Genomic DNA, 7,799 nt, shown 5'->3' on the forward strand with positions numbered 1-7,799 from the left:
TTTTCTAAAGGTAGGATTGTATAAATAAATTCTCATAAAAAAAATCTCAAGATACATGGAGTTTCCTCTTTGAAGAATGCTCATCTCATAGAGAAACCATGCACTTTGGAAAGTAACTTTCTCCCCCACCCTAGGATAACAAAATAGTACAATTGGTAAGGACCCTCGCAAGCCAGTCTCCACCTGCTCACTTTGCAAATGGTGAGACTGAGACCGAGCTCAGAGCAGAGTCAGGCCATCCAATGCTGGTATGGCACACCTCCTGTTATTGAGCTTTACAGATACTGAGTTTTGTACACATTGAAGGTTTGCGGCAATCACCAGGGAAAAGACTGTGACTCAATGAAGTTAATGGTTAGCATGATCTAGCAATACAGTATTTTTAATACAGTATTTTAATACAGTATTTTTAATTAAGGTATGTATATTGAGTTTTTTTAAATATATTAATGCATAGTTAATAGACTACAGCATGGTGTAAACATAACTTTCGTATGCACTGGGAAATCTAGGAATTCATGTGACTCACTTTATTATGATATCCACTTTACTGTGGTCTTGGAACAAACCCACAGAATTTCCAAGGCAGTCAGTGCACTTCCTGTACACCGTTGGTGGTTTTGGCACATCCCAACCCAGCCCAAGACCTATGGCACCAGTCCCAGTAATTGAGCCTTTCCTCTTTCCATTTTCTCTGATGCCAAAGCGAAGGTTGATTTTGCAAGTGAGGGCTCTAACATCTCACAGTTCTGCTGAGGTTTGGAAAGGTGCTCAGTAGTAATCACTCAGTGAAGATTCCATTTCCCAGGTCATAGGACTGACCCAGTCTTTCAGTTGAATGCACAAACCCAGGCAGTGCATGGACATTTGTTTTTTTTAGTGAGGTTTAAATTATTGGTCTCCTTCTTTTTTCTCTAGAAATGTCCCACCATGTACTTTGGAAGTAACTTTTCCCCCATTCCAAGGTTTTCAGGGGTGACTGAATAGTGTGGTTAGGTACTGCCACTTTCTACCGCTTAAGTTTCTCAGAAGGTTCTCTGGAAAGTTACTCACACTTGAGCCCTGATTCTGACAGTTTGGATAAACCATCTGATATGGCATATTACTCATCATCTTTGCATGTATATAATAATAGAAAATGTGTCAATTAAAGAAGTATTTGATTTTCTTCAGTCCTCGCCAGAGAACCAAGCTCTCTCTCATATTTGATAGTATTAATTTTGGAAGTAGGCCTTAGTATCTAATTTTTCTTCACCACACTTCCTGATAATTTATCAAGAAAACACCAGGCCCCACATTCCCTGGCCTTTGAGACCCTTAAGTGATAAAGTCTAGTACAAAACTCCAGGAGCTGGGTTGGGTGACGATCCTTTGATTTCATCTTCCTACACCATTTCTGTCTCTTTCGGAGAACTGAGCATATTCTAAGCAGCCGACTCCCACACAGACGTGCATGGCCATCCATTAATCTTCACTGAGCACCCACTGGCAGCATAGCTCTACACTGGCTCTTCCCAGGCAAACAAATATTAGTCATGAGAATTATTTCCAAATCCAGGAGCACTTAAACAGAAATAGCATTTCTTATAACAGGAAAAAAAAAATAACAAGTTCAGGGCTATCTAGAGCAGTGGTCAGCAAACTCATTAGTTAACAGAGCCAAATATCAACAGTACAACGATTGAAATTTCTTTTGAGAGCTGAAAAGAAACTTCTGCGCATGGGCCACGAAGTTTCAATCGCACTGTACATGTGCACCTGCACGTGGTATTTTGTGGAAGAGCCACACTAAAGGGGCCAAAGAGCCACATTTGACTCACGAGTCGCAGTTTGCCAACCACTGATCTAGAGGAACAGACAAAAAATATAAAAATGGGACTGGATTCGCTATTTCTCTTTAATTTCTGGGTCTCCAAATTGTATTTTAGAACAAACACCGTTTTTGACTGAAGAATTGTAGATTTTTAGCCAGAAAGGGTAAGTCTGTCTGGCATATGGAATCATCACATGAAGCTTTGGAACCGGATGGGTCTTCATTTGAATCCTACTTTCCTCCTTTAGTAGCTATGAAAGTTACTTAATTTCCCTGACACTTGATTTCCTTTTCCATAAAATGGGAATAACACTAAAAAACTAAATCATAGGGTTGTTGTGGCAACTGAGTTAGGGCATATCATTACAATGACATTCAACATTTAGTGAGAGCTCAAGAAATGTCAATGTTCATCTTAGTGTAGGAGTACCGAGTAGAGTGTATGTTCATAATTTGGATGGTAGAAACAAAGCTTATTAATGGAAGCTAAAGCTAAAGGGTCAGACTTAATGCAAAGGTAATCAAATGGATAATAAGTATTATAGACTTATACAAAACTGGGGGGAAAAAACACAAAGTTTTTCAGGAGAGTTGCCGATAATATGAAACAAAGGCAGACAAAACTAAAAACAAGGACCACTTTGCCATCCTCTAAAATAGTAATATACATTTTCAAAGCAAGGTTGTTTCAACTTGCTGCAGTTTTCAGATTTACAACCTAATAAGAAGCATTAGAGCTTGCTTTCTGTCTTTGGGAAAGTTCCCCAAGTTAACAAGTTGCAAGTGCATTTAAAAATTACTGAAGTGGTCATTAAGAAACACTCCTGTGGATGATGACTTTCAACAAAGCAAACACACCAGGGAGGACTCTTTGCATAGTCAGTCAGAAGAACAAGGGCTCTGAAGGAGACCTAAGTCACAACCACACTCCGCAGGGAATTTTCAACACAGCCCTCACCATAGAAGACAGTGAGTTAGAAGGCTAACGTGGCTGGTCTGTTGTCAGAAAATTATCAAATTAGCCAGATGGAGATGGTAATTAGTACATTACATAAGACTCGGTTACAATATGTGGATTTAAGTTGGTCTCAAATTCTTACTAGTATGGATATGATATTAGATATTTGCTTGAGTGTTTGGTCCTTTGACCTTGCAAGTCCTCCAAGCTACAGTAGTCCCCCTTCACCCAAGGTTTCCCTTTCTGCAGTTGCACTTATCTGAACATATTAAAGAGGAAATTCCAGAATCAACACATTAAGTTTTAAATCACACACCATTCTGGGTAGCACCATGGCATCTCATACCAACCTGCTCTGACCCACCAGGACATGAATCATCCCTTTGTCCAGAATATCCATGCTGTACACACTCGCTGCTCATTAATCACTCAGCAGCGTCTGTCTCAGTTATCAGATTAACGGTCCTGCTACCCCAGCGCTGGTGTTCGAGTAACCCTGAAAGTAGCCTAACACTATTATGTCACAAGGCCAACATCATTCGCCTCGCTTCATCTCATCATGTAGGCATTGCATTGTCTCACATCATCACAAGGAGAGAACAGTATAATAAGATAGTTTGAGAGCGAGAGAGAGACCACATTCCCATAAATTTTACTACAGCACTAGAGGTCCCTGTGTACGAAATTCGTGCAAGGGAGGAGTCTCTCAGCCCGGCCTGTGCCCTCTCGCAGTCCAGGACCCTGCAGGGGATGTTTACCTGCTGGCTTAGGCCCACTCCCAGTGAGGACCAGGCCTAAGTTGGCAGTCGGACATCCCTCTCACAGTTCAGGACCCCCTCACTCCTCACAGCTCCTTAGTACTGCTGCGTAAGTAGGAGAAGCTCCCGCCACTGGCACTACTCTTGCCAGCTATGAGCCCAGCTTTTGGCTGAGCGGCCCTCCCCCTGTAGGAGCACACTGACTACCAAGGGGCAGCTCCTGCATTGAGCATCTGTCCCCTGGTGGTCAGTGAGTATCATAGCAACTGGTCGTTCTGGTTGTTCCACCATTAATAGTTGCTTAGGCTTTTATTATATAGACTAGAGGCCCAGTACAAAAAATTCATGCACTGGGGGTGTCCCTCATCCCAGCCTACACCCTCTCCAATCAGGGACTCCTTGGTGGATGTCCAACTGCCCATTTAGGGATCAGGCCTAAACCTGCATTTGGACATCCCTCTCACAATCTGGGGCTGCTGGCTCCTAACCACTCCCACTGGCCTGCCTGCCAGCCTGATTGCTCCTAACCACTTCTGCCTGTCAGCCTTATCACCTCCTAACTGCTTCCCTGCTGGACGGATTGCCCCCAACTGCCCTCCTCTGCTGGCCTGATCACCCCCCCCACTCTCAACTGTCTTCCCATTCTGGCCTGGTCACATCACAGCAGCAGCCAGGAACCACACCCCGGCAGGGCTGAAGGAACTCGGGGGAAGCCGCCAGGCCCTGCCTCCTGGCATGGCTGCAGGAACACCAGCAGCAGACTCCTATAGCAGCCCCTGGGCCTCCCAACCTCCCCACCTGCGGGCCGCAGGAACTGTGGCATCAGGCATGAGGAGCAGCCAGCCCCATCCCCGCTGTGTGCCATCGTGTGAAGGCATAACAGCGTGAGGGTGAGGGCTAATTTGCATATTACCTCTTTATTATATAGGATATTGTTATAATTATTGTTTTGTGATGAGTTATTGTGGTTAATTTTTTACTGTGCTTAATATATCAACATTATCATATGTGTGTATGTATAGGAAAAAACATAGTATATATAGAGTTTGCTACTATCTATAGTTTCAGACATCCACTGGGGGTCTGGGAATGTATTCCATGCAGACTACTGGGTGGACTATAGTGTGGTCATGATAACTCAGTAATACAAGGTAGATCGGGGAATCCTAAAAACTAAAAGCAGCCACCATTAGACTATTGTGAACTTTCAAGCAGAAATATATGATGGGAACACAGCTGAGAAGCTGTGCAACAGACTGATCTGCTGGGTAGGCAGTGATAAGGACTGTAATAGTCTTAACGTTTTGTCTGATTTGTTTTGTATTAAATATTTGAATCATCATGTGTCTAACAGGAGATGTTACAGAAAGCCACCAACAGAGCCAGACCCTGGCAAGAGCAGCCAATATTTCAGAATCTGGCTCTAGGAATAATTTAGCTGGAGTAGGCATGAACAAACAGCACTCCTGTGTGAGTGTAATCCCAGTGCAACTCACCTTCAAATATGAGGAATATGTCCTGTGAATAAATATTATTTCCTTTGGGGTTTTGTATGTGGGCAGGCATATCAGCTTTTCCATAATACATGCAATCTCTCAGGAATAGTCTTAAACTATGTAAAATTAGATAGAATTTGAAGCCATAATACTAAAAATAAGTTGTGGGGATAGTTTAGATTTGTAATAGGGTGGGGAGGAGGGGGTGGGACGACAATTAACCAGGTGTAGGTAGTTGTAATGTTCAATATAAGTCATTGTATACATTAATGTTTCCCATTGAACATAGTTGTAACAATTTATAAGTTAATTAATTATTCTATTTTTGGCTCAGGGAAGTGGAAAAAAGTAAACTTGGTCCCACTTAGATCAATCATGTTTTTTTTTTTTTTTTTTGGTTGTTGTTTGTTTTTGTATTTTTTTTTTTAATTTCCTTTCCCCAATATAGCTCCAGATATAAGTGATCCTCCTTTCACTCATCAATACCAGCAAGGTTCTATGTTTTCACTCGGGCACTTCTAACACTCACAACAGACAGGAAGCCTCTGAGTGTGAGCCACTGCACAGATGGCAATCATTCTGGGGGTTTTCACCTTTTATCTGCTGCTGCTACCTTGTTTGGACCATTCTAGCAACCCAGCAATTTCACAGGGGCCGGGAAAGCATTGTTTGTTTTATTAGCAATGGCTGTGAATTTTTGCTAAGTTTTCATGAAAGAAATGGCTGTTAGAGGGTTACCTTTCTATTATCCAATAGCTGTATTTATATTTATAATCTATCTATCTATCTATCTATCTATCTATCTATCTATCTATCTATCTTTCTCTGAGATTTCATTTACATTTTATCTTAAGTATTTGTTTGTTTTTGTGGGTAGGCAGAAGGTCTTAATAGCCAGATAATGAGAGCCAGATATGGACAATCCATGATGGTTTTTCTTTGTTGAAGGCCGCAGAAATGATGTTGGCATTCCAGGGCACATGAGCATTTGTTCTAGAATTACACAGACCACTGATTGGCCCCCTTTGCCCGTCTCACCCAGGACTGAGAGTGGCATCCATATGGTTTTTTTTAAGAGGCCTTGAACAGAAAAGAGGAAAAAAATAGGAACTAATTAAAAGGAGTTTTAGAAGTATGATGTTTCTCAGAGAAAATCATGCATCAGGTCTAAATTACATAATTCCCCCCCCCCCCCGAAATTCAGAACAAGCAGAGAAAGCCCTAATCTGGTGATTTATCTACTATTTGACTGACTTCGTTAGAATGAATTTTCTAGATAACTCACTTCTATTACCTTCTCATTAATGTGTTCAATTTTTTAGTTAAACTTAATTTAATTTAAAACACGCAAGAAGAGAAGTGGATTTGCTGTCCATTTCCTCTTCCTGCAGTCCCTCCCATCTCTAAAGGATCTCACTCATGACATTTAAACCATCTTTCTTCAGCCCCTGATCTGAGCGTGTCACACTCTGTCTAGAAACAATACCTTTCCCATTGTCCACATGAACAGAAAGTACAATCACATAAACATGGGATGCCAGGTGTTGCTACAACTTGCTACAAGGCCTCTTTAACTTCCCAGCCTTAATTTTCACAAATGATCACCTATTTACTCCATTGTCCTGTTATTAATGAACCATGCCTGAAATGGCATAGTCATAGTCATGTCCCATTTTCCTCTTGCCTACCCTCTACCCTTTCAACCTACCCTTTTCCTCTCTTCTCTCCTAATCTCCATACATAACCCTCTTTCAAAGACCCATGCTGAAGCTATCTTCTTCATCCCTCCTCCCCAGGGCTCCCTCCCTCCTCCTGCTGCATCTTCTCAAACACAAGGCGTTCCACTTCTCTGACAGTCCTCACCTTCCTCGGCTTTGTCAGAGGCCCTTGTCCTTCTGCCCATTATTGAGAGGAATACCTGCTCTTTTCATCTGTGGCCTCCCACCGCCTCTCTCCCACTCAGAGGTACTAAAGACATGTTTACTAGGAGCTAAATACAAGTTTCTTGATTGAATTGTTGAATTGGGAATAAACAGCATCATTAAAAACAAACAAACAAAAAAAAAAACAACTCTAAAAGGTATACAACATCTAGATGTAGTGAACAAGCCTGGGTTGGAAGATAGAGATTTCCAAGGACTAAACACTCTTTATGCTGCCTAAAATGTTAGGTGAAGACCAGATTAGCATAGATTTCTCATAAAAGAAGTAAAGATGAGAACAGAGGAAGACCCTGTATAAGAGACAGAGTTTGAAATGTATTAGGGACTTAGATGTTATGCTTAGTATGTGCTTACTATGCAGGAAGGGATGCCTGGAGACTCGATATTTAGGATCAGTTCCAATGGTTTGAAAATATTATTAGACTTGTCTAACCTCTGCCTTTTCTAAATGTGTATGGTGGAGAGCAGAAATTTCCTGTGATTACTGAAGGGGAATGTGAGTTCTTCAGAGACTGTGCCCAAGAAGATGGCCACGTAAACAGACTACACCCGTGGTTGGCAAACTGTGGCTCAAGAGCCACATACGGCTCTTTGGCCCCTTGAGTGTGACTCTTCCACAAAATACCACGGCCTGGGCGAGTCTGTTTTGATGAAGTGATGTTAGAAGAAGTTTAAGTTTTAAAAATTTGTCTCTCAAAAGAAATTTCAATAGTTGTACTATTGATATTTGGCTCTGTTGACTAATGAGTTTGCCGACCACTGGCCTACACCATATGCCACAATGGATCTCCAATGGATCTCAGAGGGCATTGTTCCTCCATTTCTTTAAGG

This window comes from Pipistrellus hanaki (assembly GCF_964339955.1).
Source record: "Pipistrellus hanaki genome assembly, chromosome: 1".
NCBI lineage: Eukaryota > Metazoa > Chordata > Mammalia > Chiroptera > Vespertilionidae > Pipistrellus > Pipistrellus hanaki.